Source organism: Petaurus breviceps, unplaced genomic scaffold (assembly GCF_028583685.1).
Source record: "Petaurus breviceps papuanus isolate PSGF00001 unplaced genomic scaffold, PetGlider_PUasm1.0 227, whole genome shotgun sequence".
Classification (NCBI taxonomy): Eukaryota; Metazoa; Chordata; class Mammalia; order Diprotodontia; family Petauridae; genus Petaurus; species Petaurus breviceps.
The window spans coordinates 10,663,318-10,687,690 of NW_027185896.1; the positions used below are offsets into that span (position 1 = coordinate 10,663,318).

The window sequence follows — 24,373 nt, forward strand, 5'->3', positions numbered from 1 at the left end:
CCATTTTGAGTTGCTTTCCTTTAACAAAGCAGATCCAAGAACCTGTGGTAGCTGCAAACCCTGAGGACGCTTGGGGTGCTTGCTGCTACACAGGGACAGTCAAATTCAGATCCTTTCCAGCTATAACATTCTATGAGCTTAGTTTGAGAAGGGAATAGTAAAGAAATTTCTTTTTCTAGTACACAAAAGCAATGATCAGTTAGTTGTTTCCTCTATGTTCCCTGACAAAAAAAGACTTAAATTGCTGAAAGATTTAAGTTAGGTATATGAACAAATAACTCAATTAATAAAACATTCGTTGCTGTGAAGATCCTATGGAAAATCCTTCCTTGGAAATTTTTAACAACAGCAGAGCCTACTTAACCCATAAGATAATTTAGGTACAGGCTTATCTTACTACAGTGAAAAAGATCAAACACTTCTTCAGTTCTCTTCATACCCCATAACTATGAGTTCGTAATCCAAAGCTCTATCCAGAAGAAAACATATGTGTGTATACACATACATATACATATATGCATATGCAGAGAATATAAAACATACACATGGTATATATAATTCAAACACTGGGACAAGATAAGTAACAGCAATCTCATTTTAAACTTAAAGAGCAAATTCTTACTAGTAAAATCTTATTTCCTTACTCTAGTCACAACATAAAAGTTTTACACACTTTTGTCGGCTTACTGAGCAGTACCCAGGAGTACTCTCCCCAGCATATTTATCTAGAAAGGTCAAAAATCTCCCTGACTTGGGAATTTTTTACACTCCCTTCCCTAAAGTTCAGCAGAAACTTAGGTTCACATAAGAAAAAACTTCTTTTTTAACCAGATTTATTATTTCATCTGTGTAGGGAGCTCCCAATGAGAGCTACTAATGCATACAAGCATCTGCTCTGCAATACAGTCTTAAAGAGATGCCTAGGGTCAACTGGCTTGCCAGGACCACGCAGTCACAGTAGGTAAGTGAGACAGGACTTAAACGCAGGTCTTCCTGATTCCACTATATAAACACTGAACCTCTGATATTTGTATAGATCTGAGAAATGCTGATGGAAAAGTAAAAAATATGAATTGATTTGGCTTCAGAGCCATAACTCATCATAACGATGAGCTAAAGATGCTTGTTTATGTTTAGAATGAAACTGCGAGAGGCTGTGCCATGAAACAATTCCATCTTAAACATGAGCAACAAGTTTTTGCACCTGATCCAGTTTACCACAGAGCATCATAAAAGTCTAGTGCCAATCTCACAGTGGCATGCTGTCTGTGAATGCTATGACGCAGACCTGTGAATACATCCACAAGAAGGGCTTGGAGAACTGAACACTATCATGTGCTACATAAGAGATAACATACCATAACATCTTCCACCTCAACATGCCAATGTAATAAACTACAATGGAATGTTGAAATGTCACCAACTGGCTTAGAGAAGTACCAAGAGTCAATGCCAGTGGCAAATACACATACACACTAGACCTAAGCCAATTTGTTCCTCTATAAATGGAAAGTGTTTAAGTGAGATCTCTCTGGTCCCTCCAAGCTCAGAGTCTATGACATTAGACGACAATCGAAAATACAAGGAATCTCTCTGAAAAGGAATCACCATTTACTTTTTATTTCTTTCAATTCAAAGGCTATAAAACAGAAAGCCTTTCTACAAAAATCCTACCCATTCTATTGTCCCCTTAGTCCACTCAGTCTGAAACAAATGAAAGCTATTAACACTTTTCAAAGACAGAGGAGGTGCAAGTCCTGCGAAAGTTTCATCTACTTCTTCCTGCTTCTGGACAGCTCAATCAGTGCCCCAGAGAGAAAAGCAGGAAAGGTTTCTCACAAAGCTGTTAGCAAGAAACAATAATCATAATCATGGATTTCTGCAGCTGAAGAGAGCTTTAGAGGTTATCTAAATACTGGGGCAGCTAGGTGACACAGTGAATAGAGCACCAGCCCTGGAGTCAGGAGGACCTAAGTTCAAATCTGACCTCAGACACTTAACACAAAAACTAGCTGTGTGACCTTGGGCAAGTCACTTAAACCCAATTGCCCTCCAAAAAGCAAAAAAAAATAAGTAAATACAATTATCATTTTACACAGGGTGAAAATGAAAAATTATTATTATAGCTAGTATTTATATAGTGCCTGCTATATACTAGGCACCCTGAGAAGCACTTTATAGATTCCTCACAACAACCCTGGGAGGTTATTATTATAAACACTTCACAGATAAGGAAACTGAGAACTAGGTTAAATGATTTGTCCAAGGTCACACAGTTAATAAGTGTCTGAGGCCACATTTGAATTCATCTTTCTGAAGACTAAAGAGGTGTTTTTTCAAGGTAACAGTAATTTAATAGTAAAGTCATGATTAAAACCCTGGGGTCTGGACTCGATGTCCAATGTTCTGTCCATTTCTCCCACAATGTTCTTAATAAAAAGAGAGAAGTTAGAAAAACAAAGAAAGGAAAAGTAATGTCCTTTTTAACTCTGAATCCTACTATACTATAATGGAATGGAGAAAGATGAAAAATAAATGAAAACAGGGAAGGTAGAAGAAAAAGGGATAAAAAAAAAGAGAATGGGAGAAATCAGACAAAAAGAATGAACAGAATAAAAAAAATAAGTTGCAAAATAAGAGGGAATGGAAGACAGGTGTCAAGGAAAACCATATGTTACCAAAGTTAAGCCAACTGTTTAATACTGAGCCGTGAGCAGTTTTCAATGAAGATTTTCATTTCTTTTCTGTCCAGGCCCAATCCAAGCAGCCATCTCCCAACTCTACAAAAGTTAAAACATGTTACAACTTGGGTTTCCTGGAGGACTGGTTTGACCAGAATCATATCTCCATTTTGCTCCAGAGAACTGGGAGTTGGAGAGTTGAAGAATCTCCAAGGCTTCCATCTATTTTTAAGAGGCAGTGTACTGTACAAGAAGAGCTATTAGACTTGAAGATATTAAACACATGTCTTGTATATGATCTAGGAGTAAACGCGCCAAGCCAGGATGCCCAGGCTCTACTACTGGCAATGCCACTAACTCTTTAAGTGACCACAGACAAATCACTTAACATCTATGAGCCCCAGTTTCCTCATCCAGAAAACGGAGAAAATATTTATTTACCTTCACTTCAGAGAGTTGCTAGGTTTGCTAAAAAGTACAAAAAAGGAGATGATGTTAAGTGCATTTTGTAAACTTTAAACCCCCATATGAATGCCAGTTATTATTACTAAAATTTTTTCCTTTCCCCTTGAGATAGTTAGATAGCACATGTATATATAGAGCATTTGATCTAAAGCAAGGGTGGGGAACCTGCAGCCTCAAGGTCACATGTGACCCTCTAGGTCCGCAAGTGCAGCCCTTTGACAGAATCCAAACTTCAAAGAACAAATCCCTTTAATAAAAGGATTTGTTCTGTACTTGCACAAATTTCCTCTAAAATAAATAAAAAGATTTGTTCTGTGAAGTTTGAATTCCATCAAAGGGTCACACTTGAAGACCTCGAGGGTCATATGTGAACTGCAGGTCACAGGTTTCCCACTCCTGCTCTAGAGTCAGGAAGTCCTGAGTTCAAATCCAGCTTAGATACTTACTAGCCATTTGACCCTAGGTAAGTCAATTTATCCTCAGTTACCTCTGCTGTAAAATGGGGATAATAATAGCATCTACCCTGTTATGAAGTTCAAATGAGAAAATATTTATAGAGCACCTAGTACAGGGTCAGAGCACACACATAACAGATATTTAATAAATGCTTATTTCCTTCCTTCCTTTCTTCCCCAAACCAACTTGTATGACCTCAGTAAACTGCTGATATTTATTCCCTATGATTCAGGTTCCTGTAACAGTAAGGAAATTTGAATCTTCCCTGCCCCTTAATGGGCCTCACTTGGAGCCCAACAAGAGAAGCTTGCTTAAGGGAGGCTTTTTTTCAGGAAGGCCCACACCTTTTGTTACTTTGTAATTAGGCAGTGGGTCACAAAGGTTGTGATGTTCTCTGACCCTGGAGAAGGCTATATAAACCCTGAGGTAAGGTTTTGCTTTGGGGCTCACTTATGGGAAGAGTTGTATGATCTAGCCAGATGAGACTCTGGGTAGTAGCCATTGAGCCCTTCCCCCCCCACCCCTGCCCCAGTTTTGAAAACCCAGATGTTGGTGCTTTTCTCTATGGTATATAGAGGTATGTCATGGTCAGACAGCTAGAAGCCCTGTCTGTTGGTCTGTTGAATTGTGCTATTTTCTCTATCTGTATTTTTTATCTGTTTGTAATTTCTGTTTACATTTTCTGAAGTTCAGGGTGCTCTTTCCCCTGAACTAAGTGAATTTTATATATATATGTTTGATTAAAGTTAGACTGTTAACCCCTTTTGAATTGCTTTCCTTTAGAAAAGCAGATCAAAGAACCTGTACTAGCAGGTGTAAGGGTTATGGGATTTAAAGATCTTCCATGCCCCGTTGGACTTGCTGACGTAGCAGGAAGGGGCGGAGCAAGAGGAAGCGGAAGCCAAGCTAGCGTTCCTTCGGTGGCTGGCGGTGGTGGTGACGGCGGCAGCAGCAGAGGCAGTGGCAGCGCGAAGCCCTTTTTGAGTTAGAACTGCTAAGGACTTTCTGCTAAGGACTCCTGCTGAGGACTGCCAGGGGCCGGAGCTGCTGGGAGCGCTCTTCCAGGACGCTGGGTGGTTGCTGTGAGTGGGGAGAGGAGGACCTTTGCCTGAGGTAGCCTGTTCTGTTTTAAAGGCTTGAAAATGTGGGTGCTTTCTACTTTATCTACCTGTGCCAATGTCATAACTACTCTGATGGCTTTCACTTTCTGGTTTTGGGACTCAGTCTTTTGGTATCTTAATAAATTTTCTAGTTTATTTCCTCATATGGCAAACATGACGTATTTTCTAATGGATAATTATATCAGCATATTTGTAATCTCTATAGGCATTATGAATATGGCATTGCTGATACAGCAGGCATCCTGGGTATGCTAGGGTGCTTGTTGTTCAAGTTCCTCTTACAGAAAATGAAGACAATGAAATGGTCCATATGTTACCTTTGGGCCTTAGAAAGATAATCATAACACTATAAAAATGTAAAGTGTAATTGCCTCCCAACATCTTTACCACAAAATGTAGAGGACAGTACATTTTATTGGGCAAGAGGAGAAAAAATACTAACCAGATTGAGTATATTCTAAGCCTATAGGATGCCCCTAAAAATGACCATTCACAGACATTCCTCCCATACCCAGAGGCTATTGCTACCACCTAGACGAAACTACCCAAGACAAGATTTCTGAAAGTAGTGCCCCAAAGAAATACTATTAATCAATGACAGAAAACAGGCCAAAACACAAGTTATGATTAGCTATTTATCAGCAACCAAGTAGTATCTATGAACAGCTACACATTCAAATTCAAGTGAATAAAATACCTTATTGATCCTGGTAGTGTTGTACCTTTAAGATAAAATACCTTTTAAAGGAAAAAGATATAGAGATATGCTGAAAAATAACATCAGCAACAGGTGGCAACTCAACTTTATATAAGCCAGACCTGATGAAAATGTACCATCTATATTCAGATCAATATGGTAGTTCAATGGATCACAATCAATTTGTACATGGCTATGCAGACCAGATATTCTCTAACATTTTTTAAGTCAGAAAGTTAACATTTTTATGTAGTCTTCCTTCATTTCTGTCTCACATTTTCTCTTCTCACTCATGTACTAAAACTGACCTAAATCCCCTAATTACAAAGCTAGATCAGAAAGAGTACAGGCCTACAGTCACGCTAAGAGTAAAAGGAAGAGTGTGGTCATCTTTGCTGGATTACAGTGGAGAGAATACACCATCTAAACTATTAGCCTCTTGAAGAAGACCTCCTTCAAAGAAATCAAATAAATATTTATTGAACATACTATGTGTAAGGCAAGAAAGTTTTAAGGGGTACTCTTAAAATACCTAATCAGCACGTACCCTACATAACTATAAGAAAGTCATAGTGAAATTAAGCCTAAATTTCAATTATTATGTTTTTTGCTCCACAAAAATATATATAAGACTTCACTTTTAAAAACACAGAAACTTCTTCCAAAGTGAATTCTCATAAAATACTCATGATTGAGTAACTACTCCTTTTCCTTAGAGGCTTGCTTTCTAGATTTAGACTACAGATATGCTGACAAGTGTTTTCCAAATAAAACATTTAGTTCAGCAAGCAGCTACTTTTGAGTCCATTCAAACCATATAAATATTTCCCCTTCAGTGGGGTATTTTCACTAGCAAATACTTACAGTCAAAATGGCAATGGTATTGAGCAGTTAGTAGAGCTAAATAATCTTGCAAGTATGGCTACATGCTCTCTACCAGCTCCAAGCTCAAAATGGACCAAAACCAACCAGCTTCCCCTTTTTGCAAAGGACAATAAGTAAGGTCTTTTCAAGAGATGTATGACAAAAATCCAAAAACAATTTCCAGGTTTGATGATTTCCCAAAAAGGTTGCTTAGGAAAAATTCACCAGCAGTAGATTGGGCAGTGATTGTTTCATTTTTATTTTTGTATACCTATGCCTGGTACATAGCTTAATAAATGTAAGTTGACTGACTGGGTTTATAATCAAAGGATGTGGATTCAAATATCACCTCTTTCACTTACTTGTGTGACTGTGGAAAAATCTCTTCCTGAAAATGGGCCTCAGTTTCCTCATCTGTAAAATGACAGTTAGATCTGATGTACATGGTGGTCCTTCTAGCTTTAGATTCTATGAAACACTTCTCAAACCAGGAAGACTATGGCTGTTAAAAAATACCACTGCATAAACCAAATATTCTGGTAACTTCCTCCCTGCCAGCCTCAGCCTCTTGCCCCACCCCCCACCATGATGGTGGTATCTTTGTCACCTAAAAAGCTGAAATCAGTGTTCATATCTCAAGACTGTTCTGCTCAGAAAAAAGGAAAATAACAAATGTTGGAGGGACTATGGGAAAACACGCACTTTAAAACATTGTTGGTGGAGCTGTAAATTAGTACAGCCATGGGACGGCCAGGTGGCTCAGCGAGTAAGAGCACTGGTTCCAGTGTCGGGATGACCTGGATCAAATCCGGGCTCAGATACTCAGCACCACACCCAGAAATAACTGGCCGTGTAACCTTGAGCAAGTTACTTAACCCCAATTGCTTTTAAAAATAAATAAATAAATTAGTACAGCCATTCTGGAGAGCAATGTGAAACTGTACCCAAGTCACTATGTTGTGCATGTTCTATGACCCAGCAATAAACCCCAAAGACTTCAACAAAGAGGAAAAGGGCCTATATGTACAAAAATATTTATAGTAGCTCTTTCTTGCAGTGGCAGAGAACTAGAAATTAAAGGACACAGGTGCATCAAGTGGGGAACTGAACAAATTATATCATATGACTGTAATGAAAAATTACTGAGCCTTAAGAAATGACAAGTGAGTTTTGGAGAAAGTAACCTGGGAAGACTTGTCTGAAATGATGTTATACAACTAACCCTAACAAGGTAAAGACAACTTAAAGACTTAAGATGTCTGATCAATGCAACAACCAGCAAAGACTACAGAGGACCAAAGATAAAGCATGTTACTTAACTCTTGACAGAGTTGAACTCAAAGTGTAGGATGATATGCATTTTTTAATACAGCTAATGAGAGGATTTGTTTTGCTTGACTATGTATACTTAATATAAGAGTTTTATTTTTCTTATAATTTAGGGGAGAAGACCATGTAGGAACTAGCAATGGGGTTATCAAAATGGTGGAGGGAGTTTTAAAGAAATCTGGCTATTTAAGTGTTTTTTTTAAATGATGAAAGTGGGTTCAATGATTACTTCTAGCTCTAAATCTATGATCCAATGCAACAATGCTACTCCTTACGCTCACCACAGGACCAAATCATCTCTTTCTCAGATCACATCTTTCCCCCCTTTAGTAACCCATACAATGAAAAAATCTCCTTCTAGTTAATATTATGTTAAATATGTACCTGATCAACCTTGTATCTTTCCTGCCCTTAGGAAACCAATCACTTCTTAGGTTTCATTTAAAAAGCAGAAAACATTTTCAGACAAAAATCCAAGGTATAAACAACATTGACTGCACCTTCTCTCATACCCCCTTACAGGCAGTTGTTGTTCCTTCATTCTCGAAGAGGACCAATGACATCAGGAGGGTAATGTCTTGACTAGAAAGTGAAGTGGATTTAAGTGAGGCAGACCTGTGCAAAGAATTCAACCTCACTCTTCTCCTCCAAAGTTATCAGAGTCCAGTGGACCTGAAGAGGAGAATCAAAATGATTCCGGTTCCCCACTATCACCATTTTCTCTCCTCAACTCCAATCTCTATACTGCCTAATTTCCATGAAGATACTCCCTCAAACTCTCTAATATCCCAAGTTCTATATCTTTATTCCACCTCAGCCACACATAGGGATAATCATATATTAAATCTCACCATTACCCACAAGGGTTCCACTCCCTAAATAAAAAACTTTTAAATGAATAAATAATAAACAAAAGACATTCTTATCTGACCATAATTTCCTATCATTCCACCTCTCTCCCAATACCTCACCCCTTCTAAAACTCTCAATTACTCTCATGGAGACCCTACAATCCCTCCACCCCACACTATGTTATAATCATCATTTCCTCTAGACACCTCAAAGTTTTCTGTTTTTTCAAGCTAAACATCTTCAGTCTTTTAAGCCCCATAACAACATGGTCACTGTCATCTTCCTAGATGTGCTTCAGCTGGTTAGTGCCCCTTCTAATATGTGGCCCCCAGAACTGGATACAGAACTCTAGATGTAGTCTGACCATGCAAGGATATCTTATATAGCAGGGTTATCTCTTTTCTTGCTCTGTACACATTTCTATTAAGATGCTCTAAGATCACATTAACTCTTTTGGATGCTGCATTACCAAATTGACTCAAGTTGGGGTTAAAATCCACTAGAATCCCCATTAACTTAGGACTTTCCTTGGGAAATGTGAAGGTTTCCTGGTTTTATAGAATTGATATTGTACTATCAGGTACTACTGCAATTCCTCTATATACACTATTCCTTCAAATTCCCCAACAGGCCCTGTAGGACTCCCCTTATACAGTGAAAGGGAGGAGAAGAGGTGAAAGGAACGATTTGAATATCCACACAGGTGCTCCCTTCAAACTTCTTAATCTCTTATTTCCTCAGCCAAAAATCCCATGACCTACTACTGACTCCACCTCAGTCATACATAAGGATGACTAGATCTCACCATTACCTACAAGTGTTCCATTAAAAAAAAAAAAGACCCAAAACTCTAACATTCTTCTATCTAACCACAATATCCTTATATCCTTTCCCTTTATACCTCATGCCTCCTAAACCTTTCTCATGGAGGTCTCCATTTCTTCCACATCTTAGTACTTTCTTATTTCTCAGGATATTACCCTAATCTTACTCTCCAAACAATTCAGGTTAGCTATTTCAACTCTACATTGCCTTCTGCTCTCAAATCCCTTGGCCCCTTATTCTGTCACTTCTCTCTTGCCAAATCTCTGCCCTAGATTACTCCTACCATACTCCTTCACTCCTAATAAGAGTTTGAATGCAGCTGACCAAAGTCTCACAACTAAAATTCACATTATCTAACATCAACTGGGCCCTCACTATAGCAAGGCAATATTTTTATTCCTCCCTAATTGATAGCTTTATTCAGGGGTGGGGGAATCTGCTGCCTTGAGGCTCCATGTGGCCCTCTAGGTCCTCAAGTGCAGCCCTTTGACTGAATCCAAACTTCACAGAATCCCCTTAATAAAAGGTTCCCCATCCCCACACAAGCCTCTTCCCTCCATTCTTCTCCTCCCTTTTAGCTGAGGACCTTTCCTTTTACTTTGAGAAACCTGAGATCATTCAACATGAGGTCCCTCTTCTCATCTTCTCTATCTAGACGACTAGTTAATCAAAACCCCTTGACTTCATCTCCCATTCTCTTTTCTTCAATCTCTAACAAAAAAGATAGCTCTTCTCTTTGCCAAGGTAACTCTTCTACATGGGCACTTGATATCCCCTTCCACCTCTTTCAGCAGCTGCATCTTCAATCACCCTCTTCTCCGATCCTCAAGCTCCCCCTATCTGATTCCTGCCCTGCCTCCAAACATGACCAGGCCTCCCCCATCTTTAAAAAATCTTCACAAGACCCTACCCCCTAAAGCCATAGCTTATATTTTTCCTTTTCTCAGCCAAACTCCTTGAAAAACTTCCCACCTCCACTTCCTCTCTTCTCACTTCTCAACCCTTTACAATCGTACTTAACTTCTCAATTGAAACTGCTCTGCCCAAAGTTACCAGTGATTTTTTGCTGTTGTTGATCTAGGTCTCCCTCACTTGCCAGGATGAAACAATCTCACTGCTGATCAGCATGGAAACTTTGACCTTCTGTTTCAGACCTGGGCTGGCTAGCTTCTATTTAGTAGCCTTGTGGTCCAACTCCCAAGCACTCAGCATATTGGTGCTGAGCCTACTAATGGTCATGAGATCAACTTTAACCCTACTGCAGCTCAGAACTCCCAAGTTCAAATGATAGACTATTCTCAGCCTCCCTAGCAGCAGGTATTACTGGCATTTACAATATACCTGACACCACTGATCTCTCAGCTGATAAATCTGTTAGTCTTTTGCTCTCAATTAATGGCATTTGATACTCTTGACCACTTCTTTATTCCTAGATACTGTCTCCTCTCTGGGCTTTTTTGACACAACTCCTTTCTGGTTCTCCTTACCTGCTTGACTACTCTTCTGTCTCTTCCTAAGCTGTAACATTTTCACCTAAACAATTATTTTCCACATCATATCCTTTCTCTCCACTCATACAACCTACCATCTAGACAGAGGCCCTCATCAAAACAATTGTCTCGGCCTCTACGCCTCAAGTCTCTCTCCTTCCTCTAGTGCATCCTACACATGGCTGTCAGGGTAATATTCCTTAAGTATTAGTCAACCATGTGATTTCCCCTACTTAATGAGTCCAACTGCCTCTAGAGGGGGAAAAAAATTCTTTTCAGCTTCTAATATTATCTATTCTACCTGGCCCCACCCTATCTTTCCAGCTCCTTCTTCCCAAATAGTGACTATCATCCAAACTGTCTTTCTCTCTGGTCCTTACATATGCGACACTTCATCTCCTGTCTCCATGCCCCTGCACTGACCATCACCCACATGCCTGGAATATCCTCCCTTATTACCTTTTGGTCTCATAAAATAGCCCTCTCTTCCATCAAGAGAGAAATCAAGCATCATCTTCTGCTTCGTCTTTCCTAATCACCCCCAATGCTAGTGCTCTCTCCCCCAAATTACCTTTTATTTAACTACTTTGTATATACTTTCACTTGTTCATGTTCTGTTATTTCTGTATATATTTATATACCTATTTTTATCCCTCATTAGAATTCAAACTCTTTCAGAACAAGGATTGTTACATTCTTTGTATTCAAATTCCCAGCACTTAACAATGCCCAGCATACAGTAAAAGCCTAGGTACTTGTTGACTGACTGATTAGTTACAAAGATTGTATTTTCTCCATTTTATGAGAAAAGGAACTAGCAATAGTGTGCCCCCCCCACAAAAAAAAGAGGGTCAATGAAGCGTTTTTTAAAATGCACACAAAAAGAACAGACATTCAAGGGAAACACACTCAGGACAGCTTTGAAAGCAATATGCTGAATTTATTATATACTTTAAAAAAAAGCAAGCTGTACATAATAGAAAATTTAATTTCACATATTCTTTTGTATACAGGAAAATGTATGTTTTTTGATGTTAAGTTCAGATTTTTAAAACTCCCTCCTGCTTGTGATTCTTCTAACAAAATATTAGTATAGATTTCTTTAAGTAACAAAACTAACAGACTTTGCTGTACAAACGCACTGGAAAAGTTACAGAGATCAACAACCCAACTTCTGTGTCTAAATTTAGTGGATTCTATTTTTAGCTCTTTTAAAACGCAACTTTCTCTAGTCACCTCCCAGAATATTTCTCCTCAGGCAATTAAACTGTCTCACCACTACTTCAATCTGTGTAAGTAGAAGGACTATTCTTCAGTTGTGCCATAACTAAGAACCAGCCTGCTTTTATAAAGACCAAAAATTTCCTCTGTCCAGTAGGCAGCTGTCATTTTCCTAAAATCATCTAGCTAGTACACTAAGCTATATAAGTGAGAAACTCCTAAATCCCTCTGACTTATAGTCTGGAAGAGATGTCCAAGGTTCAAGAGAGGTTTATTAAGTGTCAGAGATAAGGTTTGAACCTAGGCCTTCCCATACTCTACGTACAGTGTATGACCTGCCTCGAAAAGGACGGGTGGTCAAGCTTTATATAGTAAAGAGTAAAAACCTGGTAAGGCTCAATAACTAATCAAAGATTCAAATGCAAAGGTTACTTAGCATTCCAAAGATTTCATGTAGTAGGCACACCATAGTTGGTTACAAATTAATTTTACACCTTTCATTTAAACAATATTTCTTTTTTTTAGAGAGCTTACATTATTTTTTTATGATTTTTTTATTTTCAAATGCTTTAACTTCTGATTTACATCATTCATTTCTGCCAGATTTTGAGTTACAAACTTTCTCCCCATTTTTTCCCTACCCACTGCCCCAAAATAGCAGTCCCACAGCATATCCCTTCCTCCAATCTGCTCTCTCCCATATTTTCTCCCATACCCCTTTCGACTTTTCCAGTGGATCTCTATGCCCCAGTGCCTGTATATCTTATTTCCCAATTACATGTAAAATAGTATTAATAATAGTGTGTGTGTGTGTGTGTGTATATATATATATATATGTATATATATATATATAAAATTTGAATATTTGATTTTAAAACTTTGAATTCCAGATTCATTCGCTTCCTCCTTTGTCACCACCCTTACTGGGAAGATAAGCAGTTCAGTATAGGTTGTACATGTGTGGCTAATGCAAAACAATTACATAGTAGACATTTAAACAATATTTCGATATCATCCATCTTCTTAACCTAGGCTTCATTTACCGGTAACTACTGGCATGGAAAAATTTCTGGATTTCAAGTCAGAGGACCTCATAACAAATACCAGCTCTGACACCAATGAGGGAACTGAACTAGGTAATCTATAAGGTCCATTCCAACTCTAAGACCATGATATTATATATGATTATGACAGTATGATATATTACTGAATTATTTTGCTTGGAAAAAAAAGATAAATAGTAATGGAATTATTTGTATCTTATACTGTCTTGGGCAAAAACTTTTTGCACAACAAAAATCTGTGTGTATATAAATAAACTAGATATTTGTCTATTACATACTTATATATAATTATATATATTCTATATATCAATATACCTTATCTAGAGTTTTAAGAAATAACCAATTTCCACTCTCCTTCAGCTTTTTTTTTTTGCCTTTTTTTTGGAGGGCAATTAGGGCTAAGTAACTTGCCCAAGGTTACACGGCTAGTTTTTTTTGTGTGGGTGTTAAGTGTCTAAGGCTGGAACCAAACTTGGGTCTTCCTGACTCCGGGGTCAGCACTTTACTCACTGCGCCACCTAGCCGCCTCACTTCTTCAACTTTTTAATGGTGCAATAATTTATATTTAACTTATCCATTTGGAATGTCATATGTGGTGTGAGGTAGGGGTCCAAACCTATTTTGTGCCAAACTGCCAACCAGTTTCCCATTTCTTGTGAAATTCTTTTCACAAGAAGAGTTCTTTTCCTAAGACTCACTGTTTTAACTACTGTGAACTTGGTTAAACTGGTGGGCAGTTTTGCAGGAAAAGGATTTATTTCCATACCTGATACTACAGACCTCAGTGAATTCGATCAGAATTACATAAAAACACACAATTTTAAATGGAAGAAAATAAAATCATGTATTTTTACCTCAAATGTGAAGGAGATACGTTTGATCACATTAAAATAAATTTCTAAACAAAAACAATCTAATTTAAAAGAAAATACGACTGGGAAAAATACAGCAAATATAACAAATTAAAAATCCGACATTTAACATATATGATACTATTATAAACTTACAGAGTTAATTCCAAGTTTGTAATAGATAAGCCAGCAAAAGACAGGAAGAGCCAGTATTCATAAGAAGAAATACAAGTTGTTAATAATCACCTGAAACATGTTCAATCTCACGTATCTTCAAAGAGATGCAATTTAAAACAACTTAAGAGTTACCTCACACCCACCAAACCGACAAAAATAACTAAAAGTAGTAAATCTCAAGGGTTGTTGTTAAAGGACTGTAGAAAAATAAATCCTCATGGATGTTAATAGGACATGATTATATTGTAAGAAATATGAAAGATAGTTTCAGAGAAGCCTGGGAAGACTTGTATGAACTGATGCAGAATAAAGGGAGCAGAACCAGGAGAATAATTTGCAATATAACATCAACATTGTAAAAAAGAATAATTTTAAAAGGTTTAATAACTTTGATCAACTCAAATGCTCAACCATGATTCTAGGAGTTGTTGTTCAATTGTTTTCAGTCACATCTAACTCTTCATGACCTCATTTGGGGTTTTCTTGGCAAAGATACTGGAGCAGTTTTCCACTTCCTTCTCCAGCTCACCCTTACAGATGAAGAAACTGAGGAAAACAGGGTTAAATGATTTACTATTGGTCACACAGCTAGTACGTGTCTGAGGCCGGATTTGAACTCAAGAATATGAGTCTTAATAGAGCACTGGCCCTGGAGTCAGGAGGACCTGAGTTCAAATCCAGCCTCAGACACTTGACACACTAGCCATGTGACCTTGGGCAAGTCACTTAACCCCAATCGCCCTGCCTTCCCCCATCCAAAAAGCAAAAAAAAAAAAAAAAAAAGGGGGGGGTGAATCTTCCTGATTCCAGACTCGATGCTCTATCCACTGTACCACCTAGCTGCCCCTGATTCTAGGGCACTCATATTGATAATGAAGAAAACTACTCATTACTGACAGAGAACTCATGCATATAATATGGAGAACCAAGACACACTTTTTGGACACAGTCAATATAGGGATCTGTTTTGCTTTACATTTATTTGTTATTAGGGATATACTCTTTTTTCCCTGAAAGGGGAGGGGAGCAAGGAGGTGGGAGGGAAAAAATTGCTTTACAATTTCAAATTTTTTTTTTGGAGGGGGGAAGGCAAAGCAATTGGGGTTAAGTGACTGGTCTAAGGTTACACAGCTAGTAAGTGTTAAGTGTCTGAGTCTGGTTTTGAACTCAGGTCCTCCTGACTCCAGGGTTGATGCTCTATTCACTGCGCCACCTAGCTGCCACTACAATTTTAATTTTATTGAATTTTTTTTTATTAAAAAAAACAGAAAAGCAAGTACTTTTTCATTACTGATGAAACTACAAACTTATTAAAAAAATTTAAGGATTCACAGTATTATCTGTACACAGTGCTGCAAAAAACTAGAAACAAATTTAATGTCAAGCAATTTAAGAATATACCCCAAATGTACAAATTTAGTCTCATATCTCTCCTGAACCCAAAGTCTACATCACCAACTTCCTACTGAATGTCTCCGCTTAGATATCCCATACACATACTAAGTTCAACATGTCCAAAATGGAACTCATTATCTTCTCTCTCTCTCTCTCTCTCTCACACACACACACACACACACACACACACACACATATCTTTCCTAACTTCTCTATTTTTGTTGATACCACACTCTTTTGCAGGTTTACAACCCGTATGTCATTCTCAACTCTTATAGTCATTTGCTGCACCCCAATCCCCCATTTCAGTTGCCTAACTCTTTTTGAGTCCACTTCTACATTTCATAATTTGCCCCCCCCCTTCACTCAGAAAATATGACCACTAACCTAGCTCTGGTTCTCATCACTTCCTACCTGCACTCTCGAACTAGCCTCTATGCTTCCAAGTATTTCCCTGCTCTAATCTATCCTCCACATATATGCCAAAGTGATTTTTAAATTTTATTAATTTGCATTTGTATCTTTTGTTTTTTTACATCTTTCTCTTACTAAATATTCCTCCCTCCTTCAACCCTATGAGAAAGCCACCCTTTATAAGAAAATTAAGAAGGAGGATAAAAGGCAGTTCAAAATAAAAAGCTAATCCATCAAATTCAACAGGATATACAATGTTCCACATACATATTATATTCCCTTACCCTCTGCAAAAAAAAAAAAAAAGGGAAGGAGATACATTCCTCATCTCTTCTTTGAAGCTAAAGTTGGGTACTATAATTACACAGCATTTACTATTTGTTGTTTTTATTCTTTCCATTTACATTGTTGAAGTGTGTACAGTGATTTCCTAGTTATACTTGCTTTGTATCAATTCATGTCTTTACTCATCTCTCTACATTCTTCATATTCATTTATTTATTTACTGCAAGGCAATTCAACTCAAAGTAATATTTCTAAAGTACAGGGTCTGACAATATCCCACCTCCTTGCTTCATCAGCTCCTTATTGCCTCTAGGACAAAATGCAAACTCTGCTTGCGTGTTTAACAGCCTATCTTTATAGACTGACCTCATAGTACTTCTTTTGGAGTACTCTAGGGTTCAATCAAACTGGAAATTTGTTGTTCTCTCAAAATGACCATCAACCTCCCTCCACTGCACGTTTGTATAAACTGTCCCTCGAGTGAGGAACGCTCCCCTCCTCCTGTCTACTTTCCTTCAAAATTCAGCTCAAGGCCACCTTCTACAAGAAGCCCTTCTTCATTCTCTATCCTCCAGCCCCCAACACACATGGCTTTTAGTGCTCTTCCCCATCCCCAAAATTACTCTGCTGGATATTTATTTTATTAAATTTATTAAGTGCCAGGCAACACTAAATGCTGGGGATATAAAAGGAAAGGGAAACAAAAATCACGTTTTGCCTTTGTATCCTTAGTACCTATCGTGGCACCTAGCACAGAGTTGGCACTTAATAAGTTTTTTAAAATGAATTGGATAGGTAAATTGTGGTACATTAACATAATGGAATACTATAATTCAGTTGAGACCAAGTGTGAAGAATAAAAAGCAAAGTGGAATGACCTTTATGAAACAATGCCATAACCACAATAGGATACATGCTAATCACATAAGAAATGAGAAAGATCAAGGATACTGATATAGGATTAGAAAAAATGACAGAAAAGTCATTTATATGTTGAAATCAATTCATTTGAGTAGCAATCATTTCGATGCGAGTGTAATTAGTTGTACTTGTGTCCATTATTAACATTACAATAAATTTCTTTTAATTCTTTCCATAGCACTTCATGGTCTTTGGTTTATCAAAGACTGAACTGCTCTATTTTTTTTTCTTTTAACAGGTGCTTATCTAATCTGTTCTACTGGTCTACTTTTCTATTCTTTTATCTAATCACAAATTACCGAAAAATTACTGCTTCATAATATAATTTTAAATCTGGTGATATCAAATCCTCTTCGTTTCTTATGAAAAATCCTCTTCATTTCTACTTCACACACTTATTTCCCCATATAATCTTGATATTTTGTTGTTCCAGATGAATTTTATTATTTCTTCTAATTCTATAAGTATCCTTTACATAATTTGATCGATGTACGATTAAAATGTTGTTAATATAAGTAGTAATGTTATTTTTTATTGTATCAGCAAGGTCTATCAACGAACACTGACTCTATTTTCCCTTATTTAGGTCTTCTTTTATTTCTGTGTATTTTAATTTCTTTAATTTAATTTATTTCCATGTATTTGATTTATACAAGACCTGTGTGTATCTTGGTAGGTTAACTCCAAGACAGTTACTTTAAAAAAAAATGTCTCGGGGTGGCAGGTGGCTCAGTGAACAGAGCATGGGCCCTGGAGTCAGTAGTACCTGAGATCAAATCCGGCCTCACTAGCTGTGTGACCTTGGCAAGTCACTTAACCCCAATTGTCCTGCCTTCCCCCCTCCAAAAAGCAAAAAAAAAAAGTCTCTCTTCCCCTTCCTGGTTTTTGTTATTAACATATGGAAATGCTGATAATCTGGGACTTGTTTTGCATCTTATTACTTTGCCAAAGCAATTATTTTAGTTTTGGGTGATTCTCTAGGGTTTTCCAAGTATGCCATTATAGCACAGATAGAAAAGATAATTCTGCCTACTTTCTGATAATGCATAGTACCTTAACTTTTATCTTACTGACACAATAATTTAATATTTTATTAAATAATAATAATAGTAAAAATGGGCCTCCTTGATTCTAATTCTTTCTTTAACAAAGTAAAATTTATTTAAATGTAGAGTTGCAAGCACTACCTGTCTCAATAACTCTTAAAATGTTTTGCTTAACTGTTTTCAGAAATTATACCCTGTGGGATATTCAATCAAGGAGTGGATTGGGTTCTTGTAAAATATTCTGAAAAAAAAAAATCAACATTCAATATATTTTAAGAATAACTGAGACAATTAAAGGAAAACACCAAACAATGTAGAAAATGGCATGCTTTCTATTAGGCTGAGAAGTACTTCCAAAAATGCAAGCAAATGTCTGTAGAGAATTAAATATAACTATCCTTACAATGGTAGAAAAATCAATTCTGCATACTGTACGGCCAAATTAGATGAATCAGACCCCTTGCAGAAATAAAATGTCTAAGAACAACTCTCTCCAGCTTTGAACTATTACTGAGATTTCTAATAAACATTTTTACACCAATTATTAGGAGGCAATTTTCAAACAGATTATTGCTCTCTTACGGTCTTTTATACTGTATGCAGGAAGAAATTCCAACACCTACAGGAATCTAAGGGCAAATTCCAATACATTGTACCAAGTACAATTACCAACACAAGCTAAGCATTGGCTGATTATTTCTCTGAATAATATGCAGCATTCCAAATGCTTCCACTTACTACTGGGCTGTTTCCCAACTGGCACACTACCCTATATTTAGGATGCAATAGTGCAATGACTAGCAGCAACAAAAATGAATCAGTGGTTTCATATGCACAGAATGGCAGGGGACATTGAAATGTATTTAAACATAAAGAATTTAAGCACCCCTAAAAGAGAGAAAAAGTGGGATGCCTAAAGAAGGAATCTTGTTTAAAAAATGACTCACATAGGTCTCATTTTGTAATAGGTGTCAGCCTTTTAATAAATGTTACTTTATCCTGAAAAACCGTAATAAAAATCACATTTGAAATTGTAGAAATAGTGGAAAAGACTGATATTTAAAGAAAGCTCACAATAATGTTTTTGTGAAGTGAATAAACATATAGGCCCCAATTTTATTTTGTATAAATAAGTTTTCATAATTTTGAACTTCTTAAATCATAGTATACTTGTACTCTACACAAAGCAGAGAAATAAAAAAGGTATACTGAGAGGTACTCCTTGCATTTTCCAATACAATCCTACTTCAAAAACACTAGCTAAAATGGAAACTAAAACCCACTGGGAAGGGTAAAGGACGATGGTGAATGCCTATTGCCAGGCTAGAACTCTTCTATGCCCCTTCCAGAAAGACATAAAGAATGTCACTTAATCCCCTGCCCACACAAGTGAGTCAAACTATTCCACCAAATTATTAAAGGTCACTATTGAGAAAGAAGATATGCTCTTACTGAAGCCTTGACAGATAAACCAAGACCAAAAATTAGGGTGAAAAACTTCAAAGATACAAAAGTAATTCAAAGTGTATTCAACATACTAGAATTTTTTTTTAATTAGTTCATAATGGTGCAACTTCAAAATAAAACCTGAACACCTGTCTTTATCACCACTCCCTCAGAAAGGCAGTCATACACTTTTATCAAGTTAACGTCTTCCAAGGCAGGACTAATACACTCAAGCAAAATCATAATCTTTTTAAAATTAATTTTTATTAAACATTCAGGCATCTAGTAGGAATTAAGTCACACAAATTTCATTCAATAAATAACTGGGGAAACAAATCTGACCACAAATTCAATAAATTGCGTGCTAGTTTCTATACTTCATTCAATTATAATCTCCCAGAAGCTTAAAGAGTTTGATTGACTATATGTATCTTATTATAAAGGCTGAAGCTGCCAATGACCCCAAGAGTATTCAAAACTGAAAACCACATATTGAATCCTAGCTAGTAACACTAGCTTCAGAGTTGTAGGCATTATAAGAATGAACAATTTAAAAATATTGCATTGTGAAGTGTTGTTACCTGAACAGTACTGAGTTTAGAAATTAAACAAAATGAGGGAAACTGAAGGAAAAAAAACATAACATGGGTCTAAAAGTTGTCTCCAAAACTCCAAACTGTATCTCCAAACTTATCTGCTACTACTTCCCCACAGGAACCCTCCACTCCAGTCAAACTGGTTCCCTAGACATACCACACATATCCCAACTCTTCACCTATGTTCAAGTGCTCCCCTGGAATGCCATCCCCTCTTCTCTCCCCTCCAGTTTTCTAAATTTTACCCAATGAAGGTCCAGTTCAGGCCCTACTTCTATCCTGATCTTAGGCGCTAAAGGAGATCATTCTAAACAATTTATGCATTTTATGTTACCATTCTCTCTCCACAACTAGAAAACAAACTACTTGAGGGAAGGAGCAATGTCATATAATACTTTGCATCCTACAGCACCTAGTACATGGTTGGCACCCAAACTTTAGCTGTAGATTTTTACTCTGGAGGTACACAGGCTCATGTCAGAAAGCAGTTCGTTAAAGGAAGTGTCCCCTACCTTTAGGGGATGAAAAACTCTATTATTATTTCCTCAAAGCACTGATATCACTGAAGGGGTGGAGTTGTTACTGTGAAGGGAAGGGGAAAATAAAAGCTTTAAAATCTATGGGTAAAAATCCTGCCCTATTACTAGTAGGGGACCTATAAACTTAAAATGATCCCAAATTTTACCTCTCCCACCCACCTTCTTCTAACCACTCACAACTCATCTGGCTCCTAGGGAATTAAATCACTACTACAAAGCACTGTAAATGCAAAGACAGTCCTAGAATTCCTCAAGGAATTCTACTAGTGGGTAAGATGAACTTGGAGAGATGAGTAGGATGTCTTTACTTCTCCACACTTTCTTCACTGCACCCCTTTTCCACCACCAGAAAAGTCTCCCTAGTACTACCCTCAGATAATTAAACGTTAATAAGATACCATATCATTGGCTGAAAGTTAAGGGCAAAAGTTGGAACCCAAATTTCCGCAAACAAATATCAAACAGGAAAAAATAGAGGCATTGTATTTAATTTTGGATAAAAATAGTTAATTTACCCTGAGATTAAGAAAAATGCCCAAATGAAAAAAAATAGAAGAAAATGTGAGGTATTTCAAAGCAGAAACAATTCACCTGGAAAAAATACTGTGGAGAGAAAATTTAAGAATGCCCAAACTATCTGAAAGCCATGACCAAGAAAATTGTCCAAGATTGCCCACAATTATACAAGCCTGCAGGACGGAATCCAAAGGGCTAAGGATTTTAGGTTAGATATAAGCAAGATTCTTCACTATCAGTGCAAGCGAGTTTCCAAGGGAAACTATGGAATCACTTTTTCCTGAGAATGTATTCTATACTATCTGCGGTAATTTAGAAATAATCCCAGATTGGAAGAAACTATTTTAGATGACCTGGCAAAGTGTCCTTCTCCCACCCCCACCCCCATTCCCCCAGTCCAGTAATTCTAAATGTTGCCACTGACCTCAGTCCAGACATTATCGTCAATCTCTGAAGTTAAGAGAGGTGGGAGACACTTTTTCAAGTTTCAACTCTACTGTCAGCAAGCTGCTGATTTCAGAAGAGTGTAGACCTGCAGGCTTCTTGACTGAAAAACTACCAACAGGAGTGTTTCACAATTCCTATTAAATGTTTATTGTATAAATATTGTTTTCTACTCCTACCTACATTCATGTGCATGCCTAGAATATTCTTCAACTTCCATTTAATAAAACACCTCCCTTTCTTTTGATTGCCTAGCAGAAAAGAAATCTGTCCCTTGTTTAATTTGGCCCCAAATCATGAGTATCCTGCATCATGAATCCACTTTCTCATTCTTAAAGCAAATTAATTGGTCCCATTCAAGTTCTCCAAAAAATCTAATAATGCACTTTTAACAGGTCAAAATATCTGTCCTTTTAAAAACAATAGTACCTGAAAAACAAAATTACCCTGAAAGAGCTTAAGGTACTAATAAAATCATAACATACCTACTCCAGACACCCAAAACACACCTGGAAAAATATGTTAATTGGCTACATGCACCATTTTGTCTCATAAACAAAAAGAAGGGAGAGAAGAGAGGATGAGAGAATGAGAAAGAGGAAAGGGAAAGAGTGAAAAAGGGGTGAGTGAGAAAGAAGGGAGACTGAGAGGGAGAGAGAAAAATAAAGGCAAACAGACTAGGACCTTTGCCAGTAATCATTTCTACTCACTTATTCAGAGAAAGAGCAAGAGCAGGCTGTGCTTCTGAGACAGAACTCTTAATACATTACTAAATCATATCCTTTCAGAAAAAAGCTTCAAGTTTAAAAACTATGTACACAACTAAGTGATCACAAACATCCAAAACTTCTCCATATTGGGAGGCTTTCAGAAAATAAAATGGCAGTTATAAGAGGTCTGCTAAATTCTGGAATTTATCCTCAGCCTTAAAAGCCATACTAAACCTTTAAGAATCTAGAGGTTACCTACCTGTCAAAAGGTACCCATTAGCCTCATTCTTTTTAAACCACCAACCAGCTTGGCCATTAATTTGAAGCTGAGTCGTTATGGCTTAAGGGAGGTTTCCCGGGCCAGCAGAGCAGGCTGTCCTCTGGGGAAGCCTCCCAGATACACCCAACTTTGGAGCTGCTCTCAAACTCCCGTGCAGGGATGAACAGGTTCTGGGGCTCCAAAAGGAACCCCGACCACGGGGTGGGGACGTGGGGCCTGCCTCCTCCCCAAGGGAAGTGCTTAGCGAGCGGCTCAACCTGCCTGCTCCTTGAGCAGCTTCTCCCAGACCGCAGCCTCTGCATCCACAAAAACCACACGCAGGTTTTTCCCCCGCTTCCCCTTCCCTCACTCAGCTGCAAACGCCCCCCAACAGGGCTGGGGGGCCACCCCGGCAGGCCCGACGCTCCCCCTCCCTTTGGGGCCGACCGGCGGCGTCCAGCCCGCCCAGAGGCCCCGGCGGCTCCCGGGCGGGGAAGGCCCCGGCCCCGCACCCGAGCCGACCTCGGCCCCGCGGCCTGCTTCGTCGCCGCCTCCGTGCCAGCCCCGGGCCCGGCAACAAAAGGAGCTCTCAGCAACCGCCGGGCCCGGGCCCCCCTCGGCAGCCCTCTCTGCCCTGCACGCCCACACCCGCTGCCGCTGCCGCCGCCCCCCCAGGCCTCGACCCCTGGGTCGGGAGGGGATGCAAGCGGCGGCGTGAGGTAAAGGCAGCGCCGCCCGAGAACCACCTCCCCCCAGCAGCCGCCGGCCCGGGCCCGCCCGCCCGCCAGTGCACAGCAAGGACACGGGCGGGCCCAGGCTGGCGGGCGCAGGCCTCGCTCGCACCCCGGACCCAGGGCCCCAAGCGGGCGCAGCAGCAGGTGTTAGGCGAGGAGGAGAGTAGAGGGGGCCGGGGCGGCCAGAGGAGGGGGAGGGGCGCAGGCCGGGCGGGCCCAGGGCCCGGGAGCCGCTAGGCGGCCGTAGGGGGAGGGCGTGACTCACCCCCGAACGAAGCCGGGCAGCGGCAGGTGCCGACACTCCCCGCTCCGCCAGGACTCCGGGCCGCAGGACGCCGCCGCTCCCCGGGGCCCCGGCGCTATGCCGCCGCCGCCGCGCGCGCAGCCCGAGCCCGAGAAGCGCGAGAGCCGCGCCGCAGCCTCCGCGCGAGCACGTACCGGGGAAAGGCGGGGGCGGGGCGGCCCGGAGCCTAGCAACCCCGGGTGACACGCGAGCACCGCAGCCAATCCCCGCGGCCGAGCGGTACCCGCGGCGGCGCCCGCACGATCCCTCCGCGGAACTCCGACGCTTCTGCCTGCATTTCTCAGCCCGCAGCCGGCCCGAACCCTCCCTGCAAGCCCCGCCCACCGCCCGGCGCCGCCGCGCTCATTGGCCCGGCACGCCCACTCTGTCCCCGGGCGGCCCCGCCCAGTCAATCTGAGCTCCTCCCCCTCCCAAACCTTACCCGCCCGAGACACGCCCCTTTCTGCACATGGATTGAGGACACGCCCTATCTCAGATTTGGCTACACCTCCCACACGCCCAGTTCTGCACGTGCCCTCTGGGACCCCTGGGTACAGCCCGGCATTCGCCTGGGCACGTGTTTACCGTACCCACCAGCTTGCTTAAAACCCCAAACAGGTCAACCTGAGTCTTGGTTTAAGTCTATGGCTGTGCAGACTGCCAAATCAAATGCCTCCTCCTCCAGGAAGCCT

At 39.6% G+C, this 24,373-nt stretch overlaps 1 protein-coding gene across 6 annotated transcripts in view; it reads right to left on the reverse strand.

Moving 5' to 3' along the window:
- DAG1 (dystroglycan 1) overlaps positions 1-24,018 on the reverse strand; it is an 87,525-nt gene extending 63,507 nt beyond the window's left edge. For 3 of the 6 annotated variants that reach the window (XM_069095717.1, XM_069095713.1, XM_069095714.1), the window contains exon 1: positions 23,837-24,018. The gene's annotated coding sequence lies outside the window, so the exon portion shown is untranslated. Of the gene's footprint in view, positions 1-23,663; positions 23,817-23,836 lie in introns of those variants that run through there. The other 3 variants (XM_069095715.1, XM_069095716.1, XM_069095718.1) reach the window with 2 other exon arrangements.
- Between the last annotated feature and the right edge of the window lie 355 nt (positions 24,019-24,373).